Genomic DNA, 14,486 nt, shown 5'->3' with positions numbered 1-14,486 from the left:
TCAACACTCAATATGTGGCAAATGGGGAACGTAGTGTCTTAACACCACATGCCATATGCGAGAAATAAAAGTTCAAGAAAAAATGTAATAAACTAAAATTAATTCCGATATAAACAGAAACTGTACAATCAGTGTTGAAGCGAAGTGATTGTAAAGATTTATGACTTTATTGTTGTTGGCGTGTTTATTTACTTTATATGGGTCGTTATAAAAATATGAAGAATTATATTATTTTTTTTATGTATATATTTAGCTCTAAATGCCCTATATTCTGAAGGAAAGAGAGAATCCAACACAGCGCCTTATTTTCTAAACATTGTGTGCTGAGTGGCTGAACCTAATGTGGAGATTTCCTTTGTTTTAATTTCCCCGAGTGAGAATTAAACCCAGAACCGTATCGTCATAGCGTTCAGTCAGACGCTATACGGCAGTGCCGCGACGGCTTCGATAATCGATAGATTCTTAGCAAAAAAACCCATCTATTTAAAATGATAAATACGTCAATTGAATACCAGTGAAGCGCAGACTAAATAAATGTCATGTTTATGCAGATTTATGAATATTTATTATTCGATTCACAAAAAACTATAAAAAAAATATTGTAATTTACATATATACATTTTAGTTTTTTTAATTAAACTCCGACGTTAGAGCATCTGGTTTACTTCCTGATTGATACTAATTTTGGAATCATACTAACATCTGGTACGCCATCAAAAAATATTTATATCACATAAAATTATATAAAAATACATATCCATTCTAAATATATATATATAAAAAAAAAGGTTGCCTGTAAGAAATCACTTATAGTAATTGCCGCCTATGCACTGTATCTAAATTAGAAATTTAATTGTATTTACTTTGTGCAATAAAGTGTTTTTGATTGATTGATATATATATATATATATATATAGTTATCCATTATTTAGTAAATTATTTTATTCCTACAAATATATCTTTTTTCATTAAAGGGTATTGTGATGCAGTAGAACTGAGTTTTGCTTAAAACCAACGGTTGCATTCTATTCTTATTGAGAATTATTTGTTGTCTGGTAATATGACAAAGCACGGCGTTGGGTTCCATCATCACAGCATGTCTCTTACGCTACACAATGTCAATTTTTTTTTAATAATATATACTATTATTATAATAGTTTTTACTTTGTTTCCTGCATTTATAAGGCAATCGCCTCTTTGTCAAAATCAATGTAATGTATTGATAAACGTTATGTTTAATGAGGTCGTCAACTCTTCGAGGCTAAAATCTAAATTAAGACTTAATAACTTTTAGAGAATCAATCTGTCTAATTCACGGCGATTAAAAGTTAATTTTCGTACATATCATGCTTTGTTTTGAGTTTTCTTAAATATCCCAAAATAGCAGCGTAGACAGTGGGGAAACTGGGAACCTAGAGTAAAGACACTTCGTTCCTGTTAAACCACTTCCGTTCCCCACTTTCAGCCGAATTCTGGGTAGTATTGGTGGTAGGTATTGCATGTTGACTGGCGGAACTAAACGCCGGGCTTTGCCTCTACACCAGAGCGAAAAAATAAAAATATTAAATGCGCGCTGCGCTACGACAAGCCTCACTACCTACTTGAGTAGTGTAATATGCTTTTAATTGATAAGAACGACACTTACTGATAACGTCGATCTTATTATAAAATATTTATGTTTAATAAAGATTAACAAATGACCATAAAAAACTACAGAAAACACTAGAAAATCTAAATAAAACTGTAATATATAATCTAGATATGTATTATCCAGAAATTGATGGATTTATTAAATTGCATATTTTAAATAATTTGCATACGGCCATGAGTAACTAATAAATAAAATATACTTATTAATAAAATAATGACATTATATGAAAAATTGGCCATCATTTCCGTCATTGAGTGTGTGGGTAAGCGCGATGGTCTTAGGTTCGGTCTCTATTAGCAGGAATTAATTGTTATTTCCCAGCTTATTGAGATTTGTGGCTAACACACTGAGCGGAGTGTCTTGACACTAGATTATTTTCTACCTATCCAGCAGAATACTTATAATATATTAGGATCATATTTTTTTCAGCGTGAATCTGGGGAAAAAATATAAAAATATTTATAATCTTGATAAATTAACATACAGCTAAAAAAATATATTAATGGTCATCACAAAAATAATTTTCAAGTTGGAGTGAACCAGTGATTTAGTATTTAATATCATTAAAACACTTCTCCGATCTCCATTTAGACCTCTCCAATTCCGTTCCCAATTTTCCATCGAACTTTCGTAATAGAACCCACAACTGCCACTATTACAGGTGCACTCTTGTGCCTCGACGCCACGACGACCTCAAGCCTAATACATAAGCAGAGATACCACATCGTCGTATGAGTGAGTTCAATGATCATCCAAGGCCGACTTTACTTTCATTGTGCGCTTGACATTATTCAATATGAACGATGTATACAACTTACGTACCTACTGTACCGTACCTACTCGTGAGCCCTAACCACCGATGGCTTGGACCCTAGTCCCACCCTCGGAAGAGTGTTTTTTTTTATATTTTTAAATGTATTCGTTTATAACAATTTATATTTAAAAATGTAAAATAAAAGTATATATTGACATAATTATTATGTTAATAGGTTACAATTTAGTAACAAATTAACATGTTGACACTTGTAACTTACAATCGTGAATCTTTGTCAATATAAGAGTGTGCGTTCAAATCCCACGAAGAGCTTGTGAATTATCATTCGACATTTATTTGTGTATATACAAAGTAATAAAGTAAATTTTCTTAATAAGCACAAGCATTCCTGACCTATAAGCAAAGTTATGACTTACCATTCTGTTGGCATTTACATTTTTTATGATAATTGATTATACCAACAATAAAGGGACATCCCTGCAGACACGATACTTATTACACTACTAGGATTTTTTTAATATTATGGGATTCAGGGAAAAATTGTTTGTTTATTTTAGCATGATAATTGAAATAATCTTTTGGGATTTTATGTGATTTTACTCGAAAAAGTTATCATGATTCTAGACCTTACTTGTTGAGTACACAACGCCGTACTTAATATTTTACAATATACAACTAATCTACATAGAGAAAAAGACATCTCAAGATCAATCTCAGACTTAAAACTTAGCTTGGCTTATATAAAGCTATATTCCTTCATAAATATAAAGAAAACCAAGATTTTGTCACCCATAAAAACAATGCATGTCCGTCAATGGCGTACCACGTCCAAGTACTTTGTAGGAAATTAACAATTTCATTGACTGCACTCGTATGAGAGTCGAGTAGCATACTCGCGCCTGCGTCATACGGCAATAGCTTAAATGACGTTAGGATACATGTATATTTTTTATTCGTTTATTTATAAGGAAATAATAATAATGGCTTTATTATAGATATAATATTTTAGAGTTCTTTGTTTATAAGTAATAGTGGAAGATAAACAGCACACAACACTGCGGTCGTCGGGAATTATCCTATATCTTTTAATAACGCGGCGAATTTCATACAAATTGCCGCAAAAGTGATGCATAAATGGTTGTTTCTTTTGATTGCGCCGACATATTAGCTCGATTTTTTCCGTACTTTTGGGACCATAGACCGTATTGATTTAATGTTAATACCTCTACGCGGTCTCAAGGTAAATGATTTCGACAGACGGACAACAAATTGATCCTATAAGGGTTCTGTTTTTTTTTTATTTGAAGTACGTTAAAATTAAAAACAGCTCACGCTTTTTTCTCGAACGTATCTAAAAATATCGTCCAGTGAGGGTGCTCGACTATCTCCGTTGTGAAGGTCTTTTTAACAACTTTATTCAATGAACGAAGAATACATAAATTTAAGTATCTTTAAATGAGAAAGTAATTTTTCGAATAAAAAAATATATTGGGAATCCAATAAAAGAGAAGAGAAGAGAAGAGAAGTGCTTTTTACGCAATCTAAATTACATTAGAAGTTAGTTTTTTTAACTTGTATGACGGTGTTGAATTCCGTCACTGAAGACACTACACGCTGCCTCGAAAATTCGACAGAAAGTGCGAGTGTCATGACACTAGGTTTCCTCTGCCTACATGCGGGATACAGCGGGATACAGCTGAAAAAAATGTGGCATATATATTTTATTATACGGAACACAAGAAGACGAATAAGTACATAATTCTATAATACAAGGAAGTCAACGCATATGATTGACAAGTATGGTTCGTTAGCTATAATAATAATACTTAGATGAATTATGATTCAAATTGATTCATAAAATATATGTAATTATTATCAGGCACAAGAAACAATAATGACTGAAAGATATATAATTCTTACATCAGTTCTTAGATATTTTAAATATAACTTATAAAAAAAATATTTAAGAAATAACATCGTCTTTAGCAAAAATAATCTTTCAGTGACGAAGTTTTTTAAAAGAGTGGAATTTGAACTCGTAACCGTCACATTTACAGACAGACGCTGTGCCACTGCATCAACACGGCCTTAAAGCACATCTCTAATACTACGTCACAATGACGTTTATGAATAAATATTTTGACAATTTTTTTTTAATGATTTTCTTTTAAATTGAAGGTCATATGTAAATTGTTATTATTAACTTATACTTTAGTAAGTATGTAAGTAACTTTTTTAGTTATATTGCATTATTCTGGAATGTACTGAAAAAAATATAATTGCTTTACATAGCTTTTAATACAGTTGATTAACGCCCTATGTTAATAACCAATCCTAATCCAAAAATTGCTACCATAGATTGAAATAGACAGAGATGGAGGTAGGCATGCAGGTTAGTGATTGGATAGATATGTCGGACAGTACGAGATAGACGTTAACTGGAGATAGGAGATACATTATTAATATTGGGCGTTAAAGTATAAAATGTGCATTTATCTCAGGATATGCTTTTCCTATTTTTTATCTGTAAATAAAAAATATATAATCTCTATATCATACAGATATAAATTCTATAGTGTAGTGTTTATAAGGAAGAGCATATTTAATATTCCTTGGTGGAATACAAGAGGCTGAAGATGGTGATTCAGGCGTCTTCTGATGTGATAAAAATATACATTTAAATGGCAATGGCGTTGGGGAATCACATTTCCATTCGGGTTAAGTAATTATATAGTAACAAGAATTTCTTTCAAAACATGATATACTTATTATAGGTTTGTTGCCTATCATTAACTGCATTGATGGGATATTTAAATTTATAATCATTAAAATATTATTTATTTATAACTATATTAAAGTCCATCCTGGCAAAGTAGAAAAGATTCTGACGATAAACGCGATGCTGTGCGTTCGATCTCCACTCTGGGGAAGTATTGTTTTGTTTTCTATAAGAAGAACAACTTTCACAGACTCACAGGTGACCAAGTCTTTAATTTAAAAATTGGCATATTGCTAAGGTTGCTTATAAAGTAAGCCTTCACTGCCAGAGCGTTAGTATTGTAACAACTAGTATAATTATTATTTAATAAATAACTGTAATAATTAATAGTAAATTTTATTGTTCTCTTTTAATTGTTTATGAGTCCTATAAATGGTATTATTATTTAATTTACTTTGATGTATACTTTTTTATTGTTATTATATATTTATGATACCTTTATTGGATCACGATCTCTAAACGCAATGTCCCGGACTGGGCCGTAAAGCGGAGAACGTAGGCCTGTATTCATAAACCTACTTCAAGTCTTAGATCGATCTTGAGATATCGCTTACATTCATAGATATGTAATTATCACGTTAATGGCATCTCAAGACCGATCTCAATGTTGTAACACTGGGTTCTCTCAGTTTATACTGCTAAACGTAGGATACAACATAAAACTAAAAAGAAAAATATATGAAGAGGTAATGAACGTCATTATAGCACAGTTTAAATATTTAGTTCTTATTTTCATTATTCGTTTACTGAGATAGTTAAACAAGCTGTCTTTAACGTTTTAAAATATTTTTTAGCCTTACACTGTATCCGACACATAAATGAATAGGAAGAGAGAACCTGCAAGAGGGGTCTTACGAAGACAACATCATGTTTCAGATTGTTTTAGCCTACCCTGACATGTGTAAAATACAGCGTAAAGCTAAAGAATATACGTCCAAAATTTTAACTTAAATATATTTGAAAACGATCGAAATCAAGACAAACGCCATAATTTAAAAAAAATACAAAAACCAAAGCAATTGATTTCCTCAATTTATAATAAGAAAAAAAATATCAACTCTTTTAAATAAGCAATAATTTTACAAACAAATTTATATGTAGAAGTAGAAGGTATTCTGTAACTTTTTACATTATGTAATTCGATTCGATTTGTTGTCCTTAAAAAGAACCTTTTTGCATAAAGAATTTGTAAAGTTGTATACAAAGTCAATGTTTTATGACGCATTGTTGAAACGAGTTTAATTTAAAACCTGTAATTGTTGAAAAAATCGTTTAGTGATTGTTTGTTCCATTGCCGAAAATATTGATAGTGATTTTTAAGAGTGAGGAAGTATTAAAGTAGGAAAAATTTATTGGAGCCTATTTAGTTATAGTTGTGAAGCAAGGTGGTCGTGGATTCGATTTCGACATATGATAGATAGCCCATAATGATAAAGAGGGACAGCATGTGACTGTAAACGAGATTGTCGTAGGTTCGTTGCCCACTATACTAGTATAGATATCTAATTTCTAGAAATTAGATAGATAAGACAAAGCACAGACTGCGTTGAGTTCCGCAGTTACTTTATATTGCTATAAGCCATTAATTTGGGAATAAAAAAATAAAGATTTTTGCTTTCTTTTAGTAGAAGAAACAAAATGTTCATGCAACTATTTGCATTGCTATCAATGACACAAAAGAATACACATTTTCACGCTTTTCCCGCAAAGTAAGGCGTCAAGACACTTAGGTTTGCCAAATAGCGAAAGATTGTTCATTACCCCGCGTGAAGATCTGCTGCGATACTGTCATGCTGCATGTCTGCCATACATACCAGCAACTTTCGTTCCCCACTTTCCAAGGAATTCTGGAGACATTGCGTTCAGTGGCGAAATTCAACGCCGCGCCTTGCCTCGTTACCAGAGCGAGCAGAGAAAATATTAAATATATAATTCCCTCTAGTGGGAACCCCCAACCTCTAATGTGTACAGTTGCACGCTTGTGCCCGTGCGCCACGATTGACCTCTACGACGTAACTAACTTAATCTTCTCAAATTATATTCTGCCCTTGTTTTCCATTAGAGGTCTTTTAAATTATTTAAATGTACAACACCTAAAAGATAAATAAAATTGAATAAACATTTACAAATGTATTGAATACGATACAAAAACTTAATATCGAATAGATTAAATTATTTTAGAAAGCAAAAGTCGATTACTTCAATAAAAATATTTAAAATTAAATGATTTATTAATAATAACAGGTAACGAAAATACCTAAAGATATAGTGCAGTGGTACACCTGCGGGATATAAACGTGATAGGTTCGATCTCAACGATGAAGAATGGCTTATTCTCACATATCTCACAATGGCATATTATATCACGAATTCGGAAACCACCAAACGGAATTTTCTCTGCTTTCCCTGCTATTTGCGAGATACAGCGAGAAGATAAAAAAATGATAATGATTATAGGGAAGCCATCTAGATTCGATTGCTTTTATTTTTTTTTATGCGATTTAAAATATTTTACTTCTTTAATAATAATCGGTATGACAGACCGTATAAAAAATATAACGTATTTTTTATATCTTTTTGTAAACAAAGAAATATAAATTTATGACATTCCACTCCAGCAGAACGGCCAATCCATCCCATATACGGTTAAACAGTCTCCCCATACTTCCTTCAATATCATCAATAGGGTGACCTCGGAAGTCAACCTACATGTAACTGTAACTGTAAGATATATTAAGATTCCTTCTGTAGTAACTTTTTTCCTAAAATGATAATACATTATAATAATATTTATTAAAACCATCATGTCATCTACTGACACAATGCGGGTTAAATTCAATGCTGCGCCTTGCCTAGATACCAAAGCGACTAAATGAAAGTATCAAATAATTTATTACCCCGAATAGGAATCGAATTCACAACCGTCGCCGCCTACTAAGGTCTCCACAGATAAAAGAACCCTTTAACTTTGTATAATATTAGTACAGAAGTATAAATTTTAGACAGAAACCATAAAACAAGAGCGAACCTGCATTTCTGCAAAACCGGAAAGGGCACTCACGATCAGATATTATCAAGGTCAAGAGGTCATTGTCATTTAACTGGTTTAAACTGCATTGAACTTATTGTATAAGTGGAACAAAATAAAAATAAAATAAAATAAATAAATCAGCTTCACGCTGTATCCCGCACACAGTAGGTTAGGCAAAGGAGAACCTAGTGTTAAGACACTCCGTTGCCCATTTTCCGCCGAATTCTGGAGGCATTGCGTGTTGAGTGACAGAACTCAACGCCGCCCTTTGCCTGCGAGGAAATGAAAATATTAAATAATTTCTTTCCCCGAACGGGAAACAAACCCACTGTTGTGGGTCTCGTTTACAGTTGCCGCTGGGCCACGACGGACTCACTAGTTTTAGAATAATTGATAAAGTAAAAATATGTAAACATATATTTCTTTATTAAAATATTTAATTGTACTAGTTTTTAGTAATCTAATGTCTGTATGACAGCAAAAACTGTCACGTACACAACTAAAGAACTATATGCGGATAAAAACCAAAGTCAAAGGCGGTTAACCACTTTTGATTAGTAAAGAAATATGGTAAAAGCTAATTCCTACATAATTGTAACTTTTTACCCCTTTTTAGGAAAACTACGCGGACGGACAATTATGAAATTTGGAACTATTATATTTATAAAAAATATAAATTATAAAAAATATATTTGTTTCTAAGCCAATAACATAAAGCTTAGAAATGTTACATGTAAAGCTGCAGTGGTAGTAACTAATGAATAATGATAATTACATAAAATAATGCAACTTTTCATAATCTTGCGTCATCCATATTATTCTATTTAATAATGTACCTAATCTATCTTATAAATACCACAGGTAACATAAAAAAGGGATGTAAAAACATCTCTGAAAAAATCTACGACCTTCTAAGTTGTACATCAAAAATAACAGACAAAACTAGAACTGACATGTTTTATACGGTTTTTTTTTCAGCTTCAAGCTTTTTATCAGAGAATGCAAGATGAATCTAGTATTAAGACACTCCGTTCCCATTAAGACACTTACGTTTAACAATAATGTGGGTATTCCTCGAATTAACAGTCGCACCTGCTGTTACCTGCAACAGTGTTACCTGCGCGTTAACAGTCGCATACTTGTGGCCCTGCGCCATGACGAAATAAATTTCAAATACATATATAAAGAAATTGTAACTTTGTTTTTTTGTTAAGTAACGCGTAGTACAGCAGCGTTGCGTTTAGCTGGACCACTAAGGTTTTGCATCAGGTGTGGAATTCTTCAAAATTAAATAAAGGCTAGATCCAGGCCAGAGCTAATACCTACACAACAGAAAAAATCATTCAAATCGGTCCAGTAGTTCAGAAGATGTGCATGTACAAGCAGACAAAAATTTTAAAACTCGTATAGATATAAATAGGTAAATATATAAGTATATCTATAAAACTGACGGTCTGTAAAACAAAGAATTAAGTTTTATTTCTTTTTTTATATAACGAAGATATAATAAGTAACATCAGTTCTTTAAGTGTGAATAACGTGAGGAGGGGCAGTTTATTCAGTTTTATTCCGCATACATCAGGATAGATTCTCTAGATAGATAGAGGATCTTTATTCTTTGTTATTTTATTAGATTCGCTCGGTATCCCGCACAACAGGGTAGGCAGAGAGAACCAGTGAACCTAATACAAAAATCTCCGTTCCCATTAACCACTTCCGTTTCTCCGCTTTTCGTCGAATTAACTTAACGATGTTTATTGCCTCGTTGCCAGACCGAGGAAATGAAAATATTAAATATTTAATTTTCCTCGAGTGGGAATCGAACTCATAATTTATCACGTTTACAGACGCACGCCTGTGCTAAAAATAAATTGAAAGAATAATATTATTCAAAATATTATTCAAAAGATTTACATTATAAATGAGGAAAATAAACAAATTATTGGTCTGTGACTTTAATAAATACTATAAAGTATAAAATTAAAGTAATATTTGGAATGTTGACTAAAACAGAACCATAACGGTTGTGCAAGAACTAAGAACAGAAAATTTCTATAATTAGTACAAATGTAGTATAAATTGAAATTCAAATGTTAATACTTACATAAATAACAGTTTAGCATACTAATTTAACATATTGTATTCTAATAATTAGGCCTAGGGCATCGTTGTATAGTAAAGACTGTGAACGTTAGAGCATTGTAGGTTCGAATCCCACTCGGGAGGATGAACTAATTTCATTTTCTACTCCAGTAGGAAATTGAGTCCTCCTTCACCTAAAATGTCTTCGCGAAATGGAATGTTCCTCAATTATTAACACTATAAAACATTTCTTTTACTACTAAACTGGTTTATTCTTTAAATATAACTAATAATATTATAAATACAATACATATGTTTTACAATTTAAGTTTGAATACTTATTCTTTATTCAATATAATAATATGATAAGGGTTTTGTATCGTAGCATATAGAAACACGTTTATTGTTTCAAATATAGAGGAAATCAGTTATCACTGCTCTCAACAGTGTCACCACAGTCTATACCACCGTTATGACCACCATCATGACTACCACTGTGACCACCATGATTACCATCACTGTTACCAACATCATGATTACCATTGTGATTGCCATGATTACCACTACTGTGACCACCATGATTACCATCACTGTTACCAACATCATGATTACCATTGTGATTGCCATGATTACCACTACTGTGATCAAGATGATTACCACCACTTTGACTACCACAGTCAACACTATCGTGACCTACATTGCCACCACCAGCAGAAACGCCTGTACTTGCAACATTAGAAATATCTTTATTTCCATGCGATTCATGATGAACACTTACACGACAAACTGCACTAGTACTAGAATTTCTATGTCCAATTTCGTTACCGTTACAACTGCGGGTGCCGTTAATGGGTTTATGTTCACTATCAGTGTGGTTTGATTTAATATCAATATCTTCAAATCCTTTATTAACTTTAGAATGATCATTAACTTCTAAGTCAGTGTGTTTGAACGTTTCCTTAGTGTCGTTAGTATCTTCCTTATGATCAAAGCTGAAGCTTATCACACCTTCTTCCCCATCACTGTTCATTACATTACCATTCCAATATTCACCGTCATCGTCAAACTCTCGATTTTTTATATCCACAGTTTTCCTATTACAAGAAAGGCAATTTTGTAATTTAGATCTTATAGAACTTGTCATGCTTTTAAAAAACCATATTGTACATTCAAATACTTCTGACATACATTGTAGACATTTTGGTCTACTTGAATCTTCTTTGACAATATTTTCATCATCAGTAATATCATGGATACTTATAATATCATCCGTTGATGATGAATGTGTATTATTCATAGGTGCTTTATTCTTTTCATCTTTAGGCTGACAGTCTTTCGATTTATCCATAAATGACGTTTCTTCCATACTGGCTACGACATCTTCGTTTATTGTAACTTGCCGCCCAGAATGTCTAGGGTTTGATTCTTCGTCATGTTTAACATTTTCTTCTGAAGCTTGAAGCACTGTTTGAACGTCTTTTATGTCTTCTTTCGTTGGTTTACTTATAATTTCGGAAATAGCTTCTTTAGACATATTTGAATTAGTTATAAGAAAATTAGTTTTGTGCACAGAGACGTGTTAACAATGCAATAACTAAAACTATTTTGTTTTGCGATTACTAATACGTTTGTGTTCTGGGAAGTACTGACCGAAGTAGGAATATTATATTAATTATATTATTTGTTAAAATGAATCACCATGAGGATAATGTTCAATACAATCTCTGTTGCTTGAATAATGAAACAATTTATGTACATAACTGAAGTTCCAGTGACGTTGTTAGAATTGTTATATTTTTATATCAAGAGCATTAAATAATAAAAAACTTAAATAACTTCACCTTTTGCAGTTTTTCAGAAATTGTGTGGTGCATGTACAAAAAAATAAAAAAATATATATGTACAAAAAATAAAGATCGCAGGTTCAATTCTTATAATAAGCGTTATAGTGTTAACACACTCCGTTCCCCACTTTCCGCCAAATTCTGGAGGCATTGCGTGTTGGGTAGCGGAACTCAACTTCACGCTTTGCCTCAACACCAGAACAAAGAATGAAAATATTAAATAATTCATTTCCTCGAGTGGAACTCAAAACCACAACCGGTCCTGTGGTGCCCCTGTGCTGTGGGATACGGTGTAACGCTAAAACAATGTATACATCCCTTCCACGCGCCACCGAACTGTGGAATGGCCTACCCGCGGCAGAGCTTTAATAATTCCTGCTGCGGATGCATGTGAGGATGGCTACGAGGACAAAAGAAATCTTAGTATATACCTACATGAATTTAGTACTAATAAACACACAAAATAATCAATACCTTGCTAAGTTTTATTATAGATTTTTACGACTAGACTTCCTGTCGAAATTAACATATACTTTTATATGTTGATATAATGAGATACTTAGGAACTAATTAATTATTTACCTTCGTAAATAGATTTAGTGACCTTCGTTGTGTTTTACAGCATCCACGTGTAAGCATTTACATTCGACTTCTTTTAGATGTTAAAGTCCAAATCCACCCACGTATTGATACATGGTTGAATCTTTCATTAAAATTTAAAGTTACATAAAATAAGTTACTAATTTTAAGTTCATTTGTCACATATTTCTATTTCAATAAGAAAAGAAAGAAAAGCATCTTGAAGCTCTTTCCCACATACCAGAGATTCAGAGGCAAAGCTTGAAATAAAATTTTTAATATTTAATTTCCTCGAGTGGGATCGAACTCACATCATTTACGATCTCACGTTTCTACAATTTCCCTAAGAAAAATAAGTATATTTATTTCTTCGCTCTACTTAAAAAGGAGCACAATTTGCCGATTAACTAACAATCTTTCAAATTCGGGTGGATAACGGGTGAAGCGTCTCTACGTTTTCTCTACCTTTCCCTCATATTATAGTAAACGAAAATGTACGACAAAACAAAACGGTGATTCCCAAAATATTGATTTCCAATGTCATTTTGCTGCAATTAAACTAAGCAGATAGCTTTTTTGCTCGTTCAGTTAGAATTTTTTGTAATAAAGCAAAACAGTTAAGCATGAAAAATGATCACTCGCAATTTGTCATGACGATTGTTATTAATTTGTATACGACGATAGACATTTGTACTCGCAATGGGTGTGGGTTTGATTCGCTACATTTATTCTCTATATTTCAAAAATGGACAAAAATTGGATATCCCTAGATTAATTATTGAGACTGTATTGTATTAAATTTTAGTCATTCTTTTTTTATATATTCAATTTTTTTAGACTGCTTTACTCAGTTAGAACACGATGATTGAGAGTTTTATTCCTATTACGGGGAATGATATTTCAAATGGTTTTCATTTCATCGTTCGCAAGGCAATGTGTAGTGTTGTATTTCACCGTTCCACATAGAATGGCTTGAATTAGGACTGAAAGCGGTGAACAGAGTGTCTTCCATTAGGTTCTTTCTTTCTACCCAGTTATATGCTAGCAAAACCAAAAATAAATCCAGAAAGTAAATTATATTAAGAAGGAAATTAATTAAAAAATAATTAAGTTTCTCTTGTCGTATTTTATTCATTCAATGCAACTTCCGTTTGAATACTTTAAAAGTAATAAAAAAATAAAACAAATATCTCAAAATAATGATTTTTTTATATTTTATACCAAAAAGAACATAACCAAAAAAGGATATCATAGCCCTAAGTACCTATCACATACAAATAATATGGTCATATAATAATATTAATGTAACCAATTTCCTTATCTTATAACTCATTTATTCTTTAATCAGTAAGGGACTAGAACGTTCACACTTATACAATAATTTCCGTTTCCGTTTTTCGTATATATTTTTTCGAAAATTTTTACTTCTTTATCGATTAAAGATAAAATTTCAAGGTCTATTTCTTACCTTATAACAAGGTCGCGAAGTCAATTTTTGGTCATTTTGGTGAATTAATGTTATTGTAACATGTTACTTGTTTTATAATGTTTTTTTTAATGTTGTTAACACATTTGGTATTGTAAGCGTGCACGGATTATTTTGTATTATATATGTAAATTATACTTTTTTGAAATTTTAAACGATCTCTCGCGATAAATGACTATTTTATAATCATACTTTGCAATAAAAATAATATACATGTATATTCTTTAATAAGTATTTGAAAATCTGATTTCAGTGTATG

Source organism: Heliconius melpomene, chromosome 19, assembly GCF_056956725.1.
Source record: "Heliconius melpomene rosina isolate 202511_hmr_F chromosome 19, ASM5695672v1, whole genome shotgun sequence".
In the NCBI taxonomy this organism is placed as follows: domain Eukaryota; kingdom Metazoa; phylum Arthropoda; class Insecta; order Lepidoptera; family Nymphalidae; genus Heliconius; species Heliconius melpomene.
The sequence above is the reverse complement of the archived record's forward strand: the minus strand, read 5'-3'. Positions refer to the sequence as shown.